This window comes from Rousettus aegyptiacus, unplaced genomic scaffold (genome assembly GCF_014176215.1).
Source record: "Rousettus aegyptiacus isolate mRouAeg1 unplaced genomic scaffold, mRouAeg1.p scaffold_m13_p_17, whole genome shotgun sequence".
Taxonomy (NCBI): domain Eukaryota; kingdom Metazoa; phylum Chordata; class Mammalia; order Chiroptera; family Pteropodidae; genus Rousettus; species Rousettus aegyptiacus.
Window position 1 is genome coordinate 16,997,266 of NW_023416292.1, and position 18,445 is coordinate 17,015,710.

Consider the following 18,445-nt stretch of genomic DNA (forward strand, 5'->3'; position numbering starts at 1 on the left):
GCAGACAAGCAAGCAAGCAGACTGAAAACGTCGGGACATTGCTTTGCAGAGATCTGACCTAGTCACAGCTGCCATTCAGTGGACGAACCACAACACCTGTCACGGCCTCCATTACCCATTTTTTAAAAAAATTCTTTATTTATTTTAATTAGTTTCGCGTATACAGTACATTGGTTAGACATCTATATAGTTCATGAAACGATCCCCCCAGTTGTTCCCTCTCTCCCCCGGCCCTCCACCTGGCCATCGTATTAATGCTAACTGGATTCCCTCTGCCGTGCTCCCCATCTCTGTGACCAGTTATCAGCTACTAATTTGTACTTCTTTAACCCTTCACCCCATTCTCCCAGTCCCTCAACCCCACTCCCCTCTGTCCGTCACCAAATTGTCTACTATATCTGTGAGTCTGTTTTGGATTAGTTTGTTCTATTTGTTCCTTAGATTCCACATATAAGTGAAATCATATGGTATTTATCTTTCTCTGACTTATTTCACTCACCATAATAACCTCCAGGTGCATTCATGTTGTTGCAAATGGTAGGATTTTTCTTTTTAATGGCTGAACAATATTCCAGTGTATATATGAACCATAATTTTTTTATCCAATTGTCTGTTGATGGACATTTTCAGTTACCCATTTTTAAAGTCAGATATTTGGTTTAGAATAACAGTTCTCAACATTTTTGGCCTCAACAATACGATAATTGAAGGGGACTTCAGTAGCTGACTTCTGACAATGGAGAGACCATCCAGACAGAAAATTAACAAAGAAACATTGGACTAAATTACATGTCAAACTAAATGGACTTAATAGATATAAAACATTTCATCCAACAGCTACAAAATACGCATTCTTTTCACATGCATGTAGAGCATTCTCCAGGATAGACACGTTAGTCCACAAAACAATTCTTAATAAATCTAAAAAGATGGAAATCATGCATCTTTTCTGACCACAATGCTATTAAATTAGAAATCAATTACCAGGAGAAACCTGTAAAATGTACAGGTACATGGACTATAACAACATGCTCCTGTACAATGGGTCAAATGAGAAATAAAAACATTCTTAAGACAAATAAAAATGAAAGCACAAATACTGATACTTATGGGATGCAGCAAAAGCAGTTCTAAGAGGAAAATTTATAGCAATAAATGTCTGTATTAAGAAAAAATAAAGATTTAAATAAGCAACCTTACTTTACACCTCAAGGAACTAGAAAAGAAGACTAAACCAAGCCCAAAGTTAGTAGAAGGAAGGAAATAACAAAAATCACCATAGAAATGAAAGACATAGAGGCTAAAAAAAACAATGAAGAGATCATTAGAGAGATATATCATTAGATAAATAAAAATCACTAGTTAGACTACTCAACCAAAACATAAAATAAAAAATGGAAGAGGAGACATTACAACAGATATCACACAAATGAAAATAATCACAAGAGATTACTATGAAAATTTATACATTGACAAATAGGATGACCTGGAAGAAATGATTAAATTTCTAGAAACATATAACTTATCAAGACTGAATCATGAAATTAAAAAAAAAAAAGACCGAATCATGAAGCAATGGAAAATATAAACAGGACAATTACTAGTAAGGACAGCGAATCAGTAACCAAAACTTCCCAACACACAAAAGTCCAGGACCAGACCACTTCCCTGGTAAATTTTAATAAACATATTTTAAAAAGAATTAATATAAATCTATCTTAAACTCATCCCCCCAAAATAGAACAGGTAGGAAAACTTCCAAACTCATTTTATGGGGCCAGCGTTACTCTAAATACCAAAACCAGACAAGGACACTACAAGAAAAGAAAATTACAGGCCGATATCACTGACGAACATAGATGCAAAAATCCTCAACAAAATATTAGCAAGCAGAATTCACCAGTACATTAAAAGGGTCCTACACCATGATCAAGTGGGACTTATTCCAGGAATGAAAGGATGGATTAACATCCACAAATCAATTTATGTGATACACCACGATGAGGAAAGGACATTCTCTTCAAAAAATAGTAATGTGAAAATTGGGTAGCCACATGCAAAAGAATTAAGCTGGACCCCTATCTTACACAATATATGAAAGTCAACTCAAAACAGATTATTAAAGACTTGAGCTTAAGACCAGAAACCATAAAACCTGCAGAAGAAAACATAGGTGATGAGCTCCTTGACATGGGTCTCGGCGATGATTTCTTGAAAATCTGACACCAAATCCAGCCACCCTGCTTTGTCTTAGGTCACAGCTAGACTTTATTAACTAACAAAGAATTGCTGTTCTGTCATTTAAATTGCCAGAGGCAGGGAAAGGCGGGCATCCTTCCATTTCTTGTATTTTCTCAAAACGGTAAAAGCCCCTCATTAAAAGAAAAGGCCACCTTACCGTAGACGTGACTCCCACTTTAATCATATCTAAACAATGGAAATGGGTGGTCACACTGCTTGCACACAGTCACTTCATTCAAGACTGCCAAATAGTACCCCCTACAAGAAGCTTCCCCAACCATCCCATCCAAAAGAACACCCCACCTCATTCTCTGTCTCCTCGCTCTGTATTATGTATATATCTTTTAGCATCTATTACTACTTGACATAACATAGCTTAAAATTCTCTGTGTCTCCCTCCAGAACATAAACTCTATGAGAGCAGAATTGATTTTTTTTCTGTCTTATTCAACAGCAATAGAGCAATACTAGATGTTTTAACAATAGAATAATAATAGATGTCCAATATATTTTTGTCGGATGATTGAATGAGAGATTCTCTCATTTATTTTTTAATTTAAAATAGTCATTTTAGGTCACAGTTCTCCTCATCCTTTAGTTGCTTGCAAATTATTGATGACTTGATTTTTTTTAAAAAAGTTACAAGGTGAGAATACTCAGAAGTGACCACCAATTAGTATTGATCTGAAGTAAAAGTAAAACATCATGAATGTGTATATATATCAAAGGGCAAATTAGATTTGTTTTATAAAAATTTTATGCGTTTCTTAATAAATATATAGAAATCAAGGCTCTTACATCATCTTCCATGGACATGGACAACATCCAGTGACTGTCCATGGTCCGCACCCTGGAGTCCAATGAGCACAGAGCTCTCACTCAGACTTTGCCGTGCTGTACACCCTCCAGTCCCCTACGCTGAGTCTAACAATTTCTGCTCCACTCCTAGTATCCAAGGTCCCCCAAAGAAGCAACAATTTCGGGGTTTTACTCTTTTTCTTAATCTTTATCTTCTTTTGTCCAACCTCAGACTTGGAAAATTATATATTTGATCCAAACCAAGAAGAATTTTGAGTATATCTTACTTAAATGAGTGAGGATATTGAAGCTCAGAAAGCTAGGTAATTTGCCTGATGTCACATGACTACCAGGAGGGACATTCGGGCTGTTAGAATTAGAAGAAACGTTTCAGTACTGCTTGCCAATTTTTTTTTCTTTTTTTTTTTTTTGCATTCTCGTGTCCATCTAATATTCTCTTCATGTGATGCTTGGGGTCAATGATTGAGACGGCTCAGGCCCAAGCAGACTAGGAAAGGCAGTTCTGCTACCCAAGGTCTTGTCCAGTTGTCCCAAGGGGTGGGATCAATATATGACCATTCCTCTAATCTGTCTGCAGCATCCACCAGTGCCAGTGTGCACACCAGTTGAGAAGGGCTGCTCCAACCCTCTTATGTCATGAGAAAACCATGACACAGAGAGGGAAGTGGTTTGCCTAAAGCAACACGACCAGTTGGTGCCAGAACCAGAACAAAAAGCTAATGCCCTGATCCTTCCCCAGTGCTGTTTGACAGCAAGTAGGATGATGGGGACCATAAAAACAATGAGACCCAGGGAGGTTAAGAGAGTCACTTGCATTAAGTCATACAGTTAGTAAGTAGCAGAGCTGAAATTAAAACCCAGCTTAGTACCATGCCGAAGTCTCTGTAACTCTGTTTTCCCTTGTGAGGATTAGGTTAAGTGTATTCTATTGCATTTTAATTCTTTAAAAATGTTTACTATATTCTAACAAAATATTTTCATAACCTGGAACATTCCATCTTTTTAATTATCTATACAAAACATGAGTTTCCTGTGTATGCAAAACACTGTGCAACATATACGCTAAAGCAAAACCTTTCAGTACACCCCTTTGCAAGAGGAGAAATTAAGACCTAGAAAAACACCAAATCCACACGCAGGGCACCAGGGGCAGAATCAGAGGTCAAGGCCTGATTGCGACATTCCAGTGGCTGCTCAGGAACTCATAACACAGAACAACAAGGGACTCAGAAACATGAATGATACTGTCTTAGGAAGCTTTTTATGAGCAAATAAAAAATAATGGTTAACATTTAATGAATTCTTAGGATGCGCCCGGCATGCCAACCATCTTACAAGTATCAGCAATGGAATATTCACAACATCCCAATAAGGGGGGAAATATAATTATCTTCATCTTATGGATGAGGAAATTGAGGCACAAAAAGTTCATTTCCCAGTAGGTAGCGCCCCGCAGGTGGCAGAGTGGGGATTTAAACGCACTGTCTGGCTCTGCGATCCACAGTCTTTCCCACCGCACCATACGGCCTTTCCTGTGAAATACAAAGGAGCAATCCCAGTTTTGTGACTGGAAGAGTGTGTGTGTGTGTGTGAGGGGGTGCGGGACAGGGACAGGGACGGGCACATGGACAGGGACAGGGACAGAATGAATTCCACTGGAGAAAATATGTGTGGGAGGCTGGTGTCAAGGCAGAATTAGGCATAAGGTCTCAGCTGGCCGTAGGAAGGTTCTGGCTCTGAGGAGACCCAGAGGTTTCTTCTCCATCCCTAAGTTTCTTTGCTGCCCTTTGGGGCCCTTCATTGAATCAGAATCATGCAGGCAACATCTGTGAATGGAGTTTAAATGGGAAAGTGGTAAAAACATGCTTGTAGGATTTATTAAACTGGTTCCTTACAGCATCTGAAATCCTCAGAAGGCAAGACTAGAAGGCAGCCTGAGCCATTCAAAGAATAAATGTTTTTCCTCATTTTTGATTTAGTAGCTTTTTACCAGTAATAAAATAATCAAGTTTTTTTTTCCCCCCTGGGAAAAGGATATTTTCTATGTATCAATTAATTCACATACACTTCAATTAAGCCATCATCTTTGTTCCAATTAAGACCTCAAGTATCTGCATTTCCCTTTAGCCATTTCTCTCCAAATCTTCCCCTGCTGTGTTTGTGATACAATAGACAGTCCGAGAAAGCAGACAGTGGAAAGTCTCCTGAGGACAGCAGAGGCCATGCCACAAAGGTCTCACTGGTTAAGCCGAAGGGTGACCAGAGCTCTCCACAGTGGACTTGACCTGTACAAGGTGTCAACAGTGCTTCAGTGATCCGTTATAATTAACAGAAGTTCGGTTTATTTTCCATCATACCTTAGATTAGCCTAGAATGGACAATATATATTTCTGTCAAACAGCGAACCCCTAAAATGATTAAAAACAAAATAAAGTTTCGGAAATGTATGATCCAATTTGGAGGGTGAGATCCAATGCTTTTAAAGCCACTGTACACACCAATACTCATAATACTTTAGACCTAATTTAATTTCTTTATATCTATATTCTGAAGTGATTGTAGTTATCTTTGTCCCAAACTGCTTAACACTAATGGTCCAGATTGTCAATAAATGATGATCTGGTTATACATGAGTTTAGGGATTTTCCCAGAATCCAAAGGGGCAGCACTGAGCAGCCATGCCAAGCCTGAGGCAGCAGGAGCTCCAGCAGGGCCCTGTGCCTTGGCCAGCTCTGGGTTTCCAGCGAAAGGGTCCCAGTGAGAATAGTAAATGGCACGAGGTGTCCCTCACTGGAAAGAGGTCAATAAAGGCCACCAAGCCCCCTGCAGCCATGTGTTCCTTCACGTTACACAATGTCAACGAGAGCCCTGCCAGTGAGAGCCCCCGGGGGGCCTGTGCTCCCAGCAATGGAAGATGCAGAATGCACAGCCGGGGACCTCGTCTGTCCCGGCCGCTGCCTTCAGCAGCCAGCGTTTTTCTGGCTTGGAAGCTGAGCACGTTGATCTGGCCCCCATGAAGAGGCATTACCTGTGAAGGCTCCCTCCCTAAGCAGCCTTAAGGGAGAGAGTAGATTTAAAACAAACAAACACACAAACAGAAACAAAAGAAAAACAAAAAACATTCATAGTTTCAAAGCAAAAATGGCCCCAAGTGAGGCTGGCACCTGGCAGTAACGAGCGCGGCAGAGACAGACCGGGCGGTCGTGCCCAGGCCCTACCACCACCTCGCTCTGCTCTCAGCCGCTGATGGACATGTCCTTCCAGCGCTGTGCTTAATGCACATTCAGGCCCATTCCCAAGGCCACTGACACGGGTGTGATTTGGAAAGTCGCCTTTCTTGCGCCGTGAATATCCAGCTCTACCACACGCCCCTCTGCTGTGGCACCCTCCCATCTTCATTTGAGTGTGGCCCCTGGGTGCTCCGAGACCGTTCGCTCTTCCCGAGGTGAACTCCAGACTGGGTTCGCTGGGGAGGGAATCGGTGGCGCTTCCAGCACAGCCAGCACCTGCTGCCCGGGGTGAACGGGGTCTGGGAGAAGTCTTAGGGCGGCCGTGGAGCCCACAGTGCCCGGCGCCACGCACCACTAAGGAAACAGTGGCAGTTAGCGCCAGCTGCCATGGTGGGGAATATCGATCGCCCTTCTCTGTTCGGTGGCCCTCCTGACCTCCTTCCAATAACCTGTCTTTGGGGGTGAGGGGACCCTCTGTCAACCTTTAGTGTTTGAGGGGACTGCAGTACTGAATGGGACCGAGCCGTCATTCTCCAAACGGTTGTTTTGGTATGAACCATACTTATAAGAAAATGTATGATCAGTTTTCTTTGAAAAATGAAGGAAGACATAAGACAGGTTATTGAGTGAAATAGTTAAGAACTTTAGAACAAAAAAGGATGGATTGGCCTTAAGCTGAGGACACAGTTTTCTTTTCATTCTTCCTGTGACTTGACTGTGTGTCTGTGTAAACTGTCAACCAGTGACCATGGGAATATTTCTCACAGACCAGCCAGTTCTAGATAAATGTGCATGTCTGTGCTCAGAACCCATCTTTCTTTTGATGTCGGGGTCTCAGTCAATACCACTGAGTATTGCGCTGCTGACTTTCCTAGAGTTCCAGACACAAAGAAGCCTTTTCTCTCTTTTTCTACCCAAATGCCTCACGTCTGGGGTTCCTGCTCCCTTCACAAAATCCCATCCACCAAGCTAAGGCGTTACCCCCTCCCTTTTTTTTTCTTTTTCGTAAGGCTCACATCCTTCATCTTGAAAAACTCATATGAACAAGAACAGCCAGAACCAACACACACATCAAGGGATGTCAGTTATTTCCCTCAGCGGCTCGGCTGAGGTGGTTTCATGTTCTCTAACTGGACATTTAGAAGGCTGAGGGATGTGTCATGTCTTGGCTCCTGTGTAGAAAGAAGGCAGTGTTTCTAGACACATTACATCGTCAGGAGGTTTCTGTCTCAACAACAGATTACTATAATGTACTTGGCCATTAGAGCCTTCACTGCCATAATGAATAAGACATGATTAAGCTGGGCTATAAAAAGAAATTTTAATAAAAATCATAATCTCTTACATCGGCGTAGAGCTTTCCTTTAGATTACTATTATTATTATTTTTTTTAATTTGTACATAGTTTTCACACAGGCTCGACCATTTTATCTATGCAGGGAGTTTGGAAAAGAGAAAGAGGAAATAGTATTACTCAACTATTAACCTTTCTCAGGTTAATAAATGAAGAAGACAGGGAAACTTGGGAGCAGGAGCTTGCGTTTCTGTTGATCAGTGGCAGAGTTTGAGGGAGCCCCAGACGGTGCTGCAGATGGTTTTCTGCCTTCGTCTGTGACCTGTGCTCAAGCTCAGAGACCACTGTTCACCTTTGTCCTGCTCCCCAGGAAATTCTTTGCCGCGTTTACCACTGTGGCCGGCAGAAATCCCCAGGCAGGAATGCTTCGATCCAGGAGCCATTTGGTTAGGTAACATCTGGGCCCCTGTAACTCGAGGAGGCACGAGGCTAGCCCTCCTCTGATGTCCCAGTGCCTCTGTCCTTCCCACCGTCCAGAAGAATTCAGGAAGCCTGGTGCGGAGGTAATTTAGCAGCTTGCTGTGTTCTCAGACAACGGCCGTAAACAATGACTGGCCAATTTCATTCTAATCTTCCCAATTTTGCTCTAATTAAAAGCAAGCTGCAGCTTTCAAACAGTTTAATTAAGGCTGATTGGGAGTGATGGGGAGGGGGTACTCGAGCTTCAAGAAGAAGAAGAGATCCGTGTTTGGGCGATCTTAACACTGCCCTTTTGGGGCCCAGGGTCTCAGAGGCACTGAGCGTGGTGTGGAGTCACCATGAGACACAACAGACACATTGGGATGGAGGACCAGCGAACCTATGAGACCAGAAGGAACGGAGAAGGGAGCTAAGGTCTGGGTTTTCCCAGGTACAGACCCCTCCAGCCTGCTCCTCCCCGCTGCTCCATTCAGCTGGGCAGTGGGGGCTCTGTTCACCTTCCGCCTCCCGCTGTGCTTGTCTGTGCTCGGCAGGCTGGCTGCCCGTGGCACGCTCTCCCCTGCAGATGTCCACGGCTTCCCGTTTTCTCCTTAACTCTAAGAGAATTCCCTGAGACTGGCCGTTCCTTCCGTTCTTCTGCAAGTTTCTTCCTTCTGCAGGGAGACAGCCCTTCTGATATTTGAGTGCATTGCTTTTTATGTGAGCCACTCTTCTTTAGACTACATGTTTTTAGTTTCTTCGATGCAGTTTCCAGGTCCTCAGGCCCTTATGTTCAACCTTCTCTGCATGCAATCTCGCTAGTCAATGCATTTCTTTTTTTGAACATGAAAACAAAAATTAAATGCAATCCAGTAGATGTGTTCCGAGCCACTAAGAGTACACTAGGATACATCTGAATATATACATCATTACCATCATCATTATAACTATCATTACAGTGTTTCTTTTTTGAGCCCCTGTGTCGCCAGGCTTGGGACTGGATGCTTTACATAATTTTTAATCACACCACAATCTTACCGATGTCAGTGTGGTAGAGTGAATCCTCATTCTCGTCTACATTAGAATGTCCTTTGACATATGCCTTTGCAGTGTCACTCGTATGGATGGAGCTTATTTTCCTCCCCCATCGATATTGGACTCGGCTATGGGACTTTGATCTGGACAAAGGAATATGGACAGAAAGGACAGTGTGCCAGTTCTGGGCCAAGACCTTCAAGAGGCCTGTCTCTCTCTCTCTCTCTCTGTCTCTCTCTCTCTCTCTCTCTCTCACACACACACACACACACACACACACACACACACACACACATCTCTGCACTCACGATGATAGTTGCTTTCCCAGGTGCTTCCCTTTCAGCCTGTGCCCCCAAATAAACATTCTTGGAGTAAAGACTCAATGCAGACCTCCCTTGAAGGCCTGCAGCCTGAAGCACAGCTAGTCAAGCCAACTTACAGATGCATGAGAATAAGTGATTATTGTTTTAAGCTACTGAGGTGGGGGGGGGGGTTGTTTTCATATGCAAAATTGCAATAGCAGTTAACTGATACACACCACACACTTTAGTATTATTTTGTAGCCTGACTAGCTGAGGCTCAGATAATTTAAGTGTCTTAGTCAAGGACACTTAGTTAAGCAACAGATGAAGATTCCCTTTATTAATGCACTTGAATTTTGTTTTCATTTTTTATAAGACAAGAATAATCTTGGCTAACAGTCATCTTATGGTCAATCAAACCCCAGATTTTTTTCCAAACCCAGATTTTTTTTTCATAGCTAAGCCAGGTCTCCTAGACCTTATATATTTGTGAAGTCGACATTTTGAGCTTAAATACAGGGCTTTAGATTTCATTCTCTTCTTGTATTCTGCCCCTTTTGGCAGAGACTGGAAAGTCGTTCTCTAAACTGTTTCTGTTTTCCTCCTAGGCTCTCACGCAGACAGCTTTCCCAGCTTCCTCTGTACTCACGTGTAGCCACGGGACTGACTTCCGGCCAATGGGGTGTGAACCCAGGCCCATAAGACCTCCCATGGAATCGTTCATGCTCTCCCACTTTCCTTGTCTACCAGGACCCGGAGGGGGACTCTGAGGCCCTAAGGGATGACAGAGTGACTAGGCAGAACATGTCTTGGTCCTGAATGATTTCATGAAGCAATCTCCTTTAAACCCTCCCATAAATTACACTGGAATGGAACATGAGAAACTAGACACTAAAAACAAAACAAAACAAAAAATTTTTATTATGTCATTGAGATTAGGGGTCCGTTCGTTCCAGCCGTTAGCCTACTCTGATCAATACCACCTCGATCACGTCAATCTCATAGTCCAGCCTGGCAAAATGACCTTCATTCTTGATTTTATTGCCCGTCTAGAGAAGGGTCTCTTTCAGTTACCTGATTTTATTGTCTGTGCGATCAAAATTCCATGCTCCGTTTTCTCCCCGGCCCAGGATCATCCCCACGTGGGCTCTTCTTGTTCTGTGAGTCTAGATGGGAGAAGGTGTTGGCTCTGGGGCCTGAATTTATACCGTGGGATCTTGGCGTGTGAGTCGTTCTCCACAGGGAAAGCACCTGTCACCGTTAAGGATTTATTTTGAACTATCTAAAAAATCAATGGATAGATTAACTCAGGCGACAGTTAGGGAGACCAGTGTGTGGATTTTATGTGATAAATTTGATTAATGTATGGAAATTGCAGTAGAAAATGTTTGATAGAGTAGGACGGCCCCATCTTTTTTTCCTCTTTATCCACTAATCTTTCTTCGTTTTCTCTTCCTCTTCTTGTTTCCTTCCTCTGTCTTTCCCCCACCCCCCATATATACTCTCGGGAGACCCCTCAGCAAAAGAATAAGCATTTGTCTTGCAGGAGTCAAAAATGACTTCATGGGGAGGTGATGTTTAAATGGGTTCGAAGGTGAGTAGGAGCCCGGCTGGCAGAGAACACGGACGAGAGGCTGGGACGCGGAAAGCCGCGTGACTAAAGGAGTCTTTGTGTCTGGGCGAATTTGGAGACGTTCACTGAGGCTGGAGAACGGCGTCCGTGGCGTAACCCCTGGCGCAAGTCCGTATCCACCGAGAGTTTGTTGAGATAGTGGGCGGATTTGGAAGAGACCAAAAATAAGCGTTTGAGTTTTATCGTTTGGGCACCAAGGAGCCAACAGAGTACTTTGGGGAGGCTGGAAAGTGTGCGTGGTGAATGAGGAAGCCAGGAGCAGAGGGAAGAGGCCGGATTCGAAAGGCAGTTCTGAGATAGAAGCCACACGACTCCCATGGCGGGTAAGAGTGGGGAGGAGGCAGGAGTCCGAGCAGCCGGGGGGGGGGGGGGCTGGTCACGCCCGGAGGCACAGCAAAGGAGGCGCGGGGTGTAGTAAGTGTGGTCGGAAACATGGCACGCGCACTTCGGGCTGTGATTTTACCACGGAAACCGAGTCTAGGCGCACAAAATCAGATCAAGCGGGAGGTGGATGCGGCCCTTTGAGACGCTGAGGGAAAAGTTAGAATGTCTTCCCCTACGTTTAACTTAAACAAACAAAAAACCCTGCATTCTTTCACCAGAAGCCCAGTACTTATTTCCAACTTTTCTTGAAGCTTCGATGGTTCAGTCTCAAAGCAGAGACACCACTCTTCCTGGGGTGTCCCTGCGACCTGGAGCCACCATCACTTACCATCAAGAGTGGCACAGGATGCAAGAAGTTAGAGGTGTCTGTGGAAAGGAAAACGCCTCATCTGAGAAAGTCCAGCATAGTGAACTGATATTGATCTCTGACAAAATTCTTGAGCGAGCGAGCTCCCTGGGAGTCAGAATTGGTTCTGGGGGAAAAAAAAAAATCTTACACCAAACTAAATTTCTTACATTTTCTTTATGAAGAAAGATGGAAGTGGGAGAGCTAGAGAGATGAAGCGAGGACGGCTGGAGGGAGAGAGCGTGCGGCGAGGGGAAAGAGGGCAAGCGACTTCTGGAGTGAAGATTTATACGGTGCTACCAAGTCTAAGAATCGGGGAGAGTAATAACCGTCTTCAGATATCTAGAGATGTGCTGTGAAGAAGAGGCGTTTAGACTTATCGTAGAGAAATAAGCGAAAGCCGAGTCAGGACCAATAAGTGGGATTATGGGAGGAAAGACTGTGATTCAATCCCAGAAACGTCTTTATAGTGTTTGGGGCTGTTGCATGGGAACCGGCGTCAGTAAACATGCGGGACTCTAATTGCTCAAGCCAAGGCTGGTGGACCACCTTCTTGGGGATTTGTAGAGAGAGTGGTTGTCTGCATCAGGTAGGAAATAGGCGATTTTAAAGCTTTCCTCTAATTCACAGATTCAAGCATCAAGCATCACTCGGTTCTGTTCTGTCACCCACGTCACTGGGCTTCCTCGTACACCCAGACACTGTGTTCGTAGCTTTGGCCTCTTGTCCCAGGCCATCCACTCAAACCCATGGTTCCCAGATTTAATCTCCTGGCCTGCAGGCACCGAAATGGACACTGCTTATTTTAGCAGTAACAGAAGGCCAAAGAATGTATTACCAGCCTCTAGAGCCACATTTCTTCTATCAAGTCCCATGGAGCATGAGTTCCTAGATGTCCGAGGCTGACATCCAAGGACTCGCCATGCTGTCTTTATCAAACTCACAACTCAGAACATGTACAGAATGAGCTGAGTAAGAGGCTGGCTTACAGTGCTAAAGTTTACCTCTGTTACTAGTAAACCAACTTATGTCGCTTATGTCAAGGGAACATGAGGTGTTTACAGGCCTCCGCGGATCCAGGGGAACTCACTCCCCAAAGAGTCTTTCTTCCTGTCCCTCCTCCGTCACTAGCATGTCCCCAGGTAAGGCACAGATTCTCCTGGCACTCGAGGACAATGAGAATTCTCCCCGGCACTGGGGCTGGTAATGAAGGCTTGGTTCTGGCGACCTCGTTTTATTCCCCATCAGGGCCTCCTACCTGGCCAGTGAAACTTCCTGCTCACTGTGACTCATTCTGATGTCCAGAGCTTGCTTGTTACTTGCAGGTGGAGGAAGAAAGAGGCACATTTCTGGGCTTATGAGGGAGCCTGGCATGGCGGCAGAACCAGGGAGCAGAAGGGGCTCTGCCAAATGACTGCATGCTCCCCACACCTCACCCCAGCTGTAAGAGCCCCGATCTGCCCACACCCATACCGCCAAACCCTGAAACGGGGAATCCAGGCCCCGGGTCTCTGTCATTGCTTCCTCTGACATACACGGTGTGCTGTGCATGCAGAGGGTAAGTGGGAATGAGCCAGAGGAGATTTCATTCTTGTTACTGTAAGAAACTCTAAGTTTACTCAGAGTAGCCCAGTAAGCAGAGATTATTCGCAGCACCAAAGTTTTCTTCTGACTTTATGAAAATGTTTCTTGAAATAGAAGTTATTTCCAGATAGATATTTTTGTTTATAAATCAGTAGCTCTATAATCCTTAAGTCAGAGGCTAGAGATGGACTTAACACTGAATTGTTATAAGCCGTCGCCAGGCAGAAAATAAGACGCTGCATTTTGGAAATGGCATTAAGTGTCTCCAGTAGAGAATCTGATTTATAGAAATTCAATTTACCCCACACCCTTATTATAGAAATATACTGGCAGCGCCGGGCTGACACAGCCAGACTTTGCTGTGGGTGAGTCGCTTCAGGGAGATTCATCTGTAGCTTCTTCCACGTGAGGGTTCCCCAGAGTCCAAGTGCAAAGGGGGAATGCTGGTGGGAACGGAGGACTCCAGGATCATTGAGTGGGGCGAGCCAGGCCCACCTTCCGCATCACAGAGTTCTGCTGGCCTGACCAAAACGAGAGCGGGAGGGCCGGAGAGCCCAGGGGGCACCATCTTCCTCAGAGCGTTCAGAATCCAGGCTCAGACAATTTACTCTATTCAGTAATAATAACTTAGTGATCAAGCCCTCTATTTTATAGGTCGAGTGGTGGCTCTTTCTCTTACCAGTCACGTGACATCCTCTAAATCTCAGCGTCTTTATCTGTAATATGTGTGGACAATATCTGTACCTTCCTTGTATAACAATATTACATGATGTGTGTGTATGTGTGTGTGTATGTGTGTGTGTGTGTGTGTGTTACTTAGTAAAATCTTGGGCATATGATGAGCACTATTATTGTTTATGTTTTTAATGTTTCATAGTATAGAGAGGATCTCTTGCTTTCTTTTCTTAAATAGAAACTTTGGCCAACTTGTTAGCACTCCCAGATCCATGTTTTTTTTTTTTTTTCTTCTGTATTCCTTTTGTCCCGGGGAGAAATCGAGGTGACCGGTGACAGCCTGCTGTCCTGTGTTCCACATGTCAGTACCGCGTAGAGTTGACGCATCGAGACATCTGCTCACAAAAGGCTCTTGCCTCTCGGACGTGCACGCCCTCCGGTGGACAGCCCCTCTGAGGGTTTCCTCTCCCTTGCCATCTTTAGCTCACTTGGTGGGGCGCCATCTGAGGCCAGCTGGCCAGCCCGTCTACGGTACCCAGCCACGCCTTCTCTGGTTGCTTCATTTAGGATTGGGCAAATCAGTCCAATGGGCCAGTGGGCTCCAGTTGGCTTTAGGTTGAGTCAGGAATGGATTGTGAGGACTCCTTTTCTTGGACTCAGGTCCAAACCTTCGTGTCCAGCCCAGCTTGTTGGTAATTAATCTGTCCCACTTGTCCTCAGCTCCTTGTGAGCATACTCGCCTGTCTCTAATCCTGGCGGAGAAGACAGACGGCCGGCATGGGAACCGCACTCCTCACACACAGCACGTCATGGTCCACTTCCAGTCATTGCTGCATGGGTCTTCCTTGAGGGCGGAGCTCCCTGAGGCCCGGGCTCTGCCTCACTTAGGGCTGTGTCCCCAGCTCTTTGGTGTGGCCCGCACACACAGGCGCTCAATAAACACGTGCTGGGTGAATGAGTGCACCCCCCTGCGCCACTCGGTGTTCTAAGCTCGATGGACTGAAATCATCTTCTTGTGGGAGATGTGGGAAGCCTTGAGGTAGGATAAATGTGGCAGAAGCTGAATAAAGAAAAAAAAATGAGAATCCCTGACCCAGAAAAAGCTCTTCTCTTGAGGAGAAAAAAGAAAAAAATAAACCATGTGACTAGCCAGCGTCCCTGTCTGCCTGCGTCTGAGCTGTGACTGTTTGCAGATGAAGCCCACTCGCTCCTTTCCACATACGCACGTCTCAAGGTAGCAATTCATTCATGAATAAAATTAATTATTTCTCAGAGCAAAAACTTAATCCTCCTTTTCTCTGTCTGAATGACTCAAGATCTTTCCGCTAAATCTCACCTGAAAACAAAACCAATCTCGCCTTCTCCCCTTGGCCGCCCTGGGTCCTCCCTTTCTTTCTTGCACATTTACATTTTTTTTCACTTAGTCTTCCCAGACCGTCTTTGCAATCCTACCTCTAGCCAGGGTGAATCAGCTGGGTACGGCCCCAGAAGTCATGGGGAAATCTGGGGAAGAGTCGTCGTGCCCCAGAGGCACCTGGGACGGGCATCCTGCGAGTTCATTCTGAGGTGGCATCCAAGGGCCGAATCCATCCACCAGCGATGTGGAATGTAGCGAGCAGCCTCCTCTCCGCGGTGCAGTGTCAAGTCTGTGATGTGAACCGACTCTGCTTTATCCCCTGTTACCCAGTTTCAAACTGGACCGCTGAACTCCCAGAAATTGGTTAAACTCTGTTTCCTCTACCTCTTGTAGCCCGCTACAGTGCCCAGATTGCTTTGCGCAAAGGAAGTGCTCCATAAATACCCGTGAGAGGACCAGGCGAGCGAACACGAGGTGTGGTCAGCTTACCCTGCAGTCAGTGATTTCAGCATAAATACACTGGCTTTTCAGCTGAACCGGTAGGTCTACAGAACCTTAAAGAACTGCTGACCACTTTCTTACCAGGGGAATAGTCATGCTCTATTTCTCCAAGGTAGAAACAAAGGGAATTGCCTTTAGTCCTACCTTCTCCAGACATACAATTATTTTTACTTCATTTTACTCACCCCTAATTCAGATAAACAACATACCCTGGAAGAAACCAGTGTCTAATGGAGCCTTTTGGTATTTTGGAGGGACAAGACGTGGCAGAGATAACATAGTGGGGCAGAGAAGGAGAAGGAGGGGCACAGTGCCGAGCATCTTGACATTTGCACTGGAGACGTGGGGCTGGCCGCTCAGTTCCTGATTCACGCCTTTGCTCCCGCACCATTGGTTAGATGGCTCCTGGGTCTGCCGCGCCATTCCCCAGGCTCACCTGGAGACTGCCCGCTCACTCATCTGAGCTGAGCCTGTACACTGCATTCATTCCAGGTTTCCTTTGGTCACTTTGACAAGTGACCTAGAACTCTTTTCCATACATACTTATCTGTAAGACCCATTACATCGGAAACTCCTTGTTCATGGTTTATTAGCAGAATCTTGTAGAAGCAGAAGCACAGAGTTGGCCCTCAGAAATGCCGATGGAGTGAGTATTGCTCTTAACCGTCGGTGCTCGTTTGCTATGTGCTTTCTTCTCGCCCCAGGAGAGCAGAACGCTTCCTCGTCCGCTCCTCGGTATGTTACGGGAGCTCCGTGGCGGTCTGCTGCATGGGTGTGGTATTTTCCATGTCAGGGATGGGGTAGGACTCAGCACAAGGACGAGGATATGCAAGGCTGAATGAAATTTCCGGAATGAAATTTTTTGGGCGAGGTCCTTATGCTGGGTCTCCAGTCTAGATTTGACATCACATGTCAGAGGTACATTTAGCCAGTGCCGAACTCTTCTTGATTAAAGCGAATTCCGAACAGTTTATTCTGTCCCCCTCCTGCGTTCTCACCTTTGTGGGCTGACACATAGCACCTGTGACCAGAACTGCAGGACCCTTATTGCCTCTCATTCCGCTCTAATGTGTTTTGCGCTGGCTTGTGCACCATGCCCCTCTCTCCTTCCATCCCAGCGATCACCCTTGTTGTCAAAATATAAACCCAGTGAGGAGTTCAGTGACCAACCAGGTGACAGTCACTTCTCCAGGGGAGCTGCTCTCCTCCCTGCCCATCCCACCCGCCTGAGAACCACGGCTTCCCTTGTGGGGTCCTGCAACTGTGTGATAACAGCCTTTTTCAACCCCGGGAGCTGTAACGAACGCCTAGAAAATCACTGGGATCTACCCAGGCAGACTAAGGTTGCCGTCTGTTTATGTGGATTGTGATCTCTTAATTGGAGATGGTGCCTCTCCCAGGGTTTGCTGTTTATCCAAATCAGCGTTCGTTAGTCTGCGAGAAGTGGTCGGGATGATAAATCGGCTCCGGGGCGCCCATGATTGCTTCCACAGCTGCTCGCTGCTTCCTCAGCTCGCCATCTCCCGGGAGGCGCCCACGGGCTGGTTCTAGGCCCTCCAGCCTTTTCTGCTTTTAATTTTTTCTCCCAGCTGCCGCATCTATTCTTATGAGTTCATGTGCCTTGGCGCTAATAACTCCTAAATTTAACCTCCCTTGATTACGATTCTATTTCATTCGTGACATCTTCTGTAAACATTCTCACTACCTCAGATGCATCATGGGAGATGCTGCCTCCTGCCATCCTTCTCCGGCCTGGTCATTCCTGCTCTCCTCCTCCTCTCCCAAGCACTCCGTGTAATCGCACACCGCACCTCTCAGGCTCTAATGTCATACTCTGCATCCGGGGCTCTTGTTAAAACGCAGATCCCGATTCCACAGGTCTGTGAGAGGCCTGAGCTTCTGTCATTTTTGCAAGCTCCAGGTAACGCCGATGCTCCTTGTCCACAGGGCATATGTGGGGCCGGATGGATCAAACACGTGCCTTTCCCGTTGCTCACTTTCCTCGCGTGTAAGCTATTGCCAGATCTTCTTACCTTTCATACCAACGGACTAATAACTAGCAGATGCATTGTCTTTTCTAAGGGTCATTGCGCTCGCTGGTGCTGGCTGAGGAGTTCCTTTGCCTTAACTGCCCTGGTTTACCACATCACCTGATTCTTCCCCTGCTCGTCCTATTGGATGTTTCCAGATGCACTTGCTCAAATGATTCCTGCCTTGACACTGCCTACCTTTGGGTACCATTCACCTCTCTCGTTTTCAGCTTTGTTCTACTTTTATTTCTCAAAATTTGCAAACTTTGACCAGATTATGACCAAAATATAATGTCTTTTTTTTTTGTCAATGATGATATCGATTTAATTTTTTTCTTTGTTATTTTCCTCCTAAAAGACGTCTAATGTGTCCCCAGATATCTTCTTTCTAAGAAAAGAAGCAGCTAGAAATAGAGGTAATAATGGAGGTCAATAGTTTGGAATTACACCTGGCCTTGCTTTCCTCCCAACCACAGTATTATACTCAGTGTTCTGTATGATTTCTAACTTTCTCTCAATTTTAATTTATTCTTTCCGAGTTTTAAGTGTTTCATC

The 18,445-nt window shown here is 45.3% G+C and overlaps 1 protein-coding gene across 1 annotated transcript in view; it reads right to left on the reverse strand.

The window, feature by feature from the left end:
- Nucleotides 1-18,445, reverse strand: part of BRINP2 (BMP/retinoic acid inducible neural specific 2) — an 88,365-nt gene that overhangs the window by 20,158 nt on the left and 49,762 nt on the right. The gene's annotated exons all lie outside the window — the stretch shown is intronic.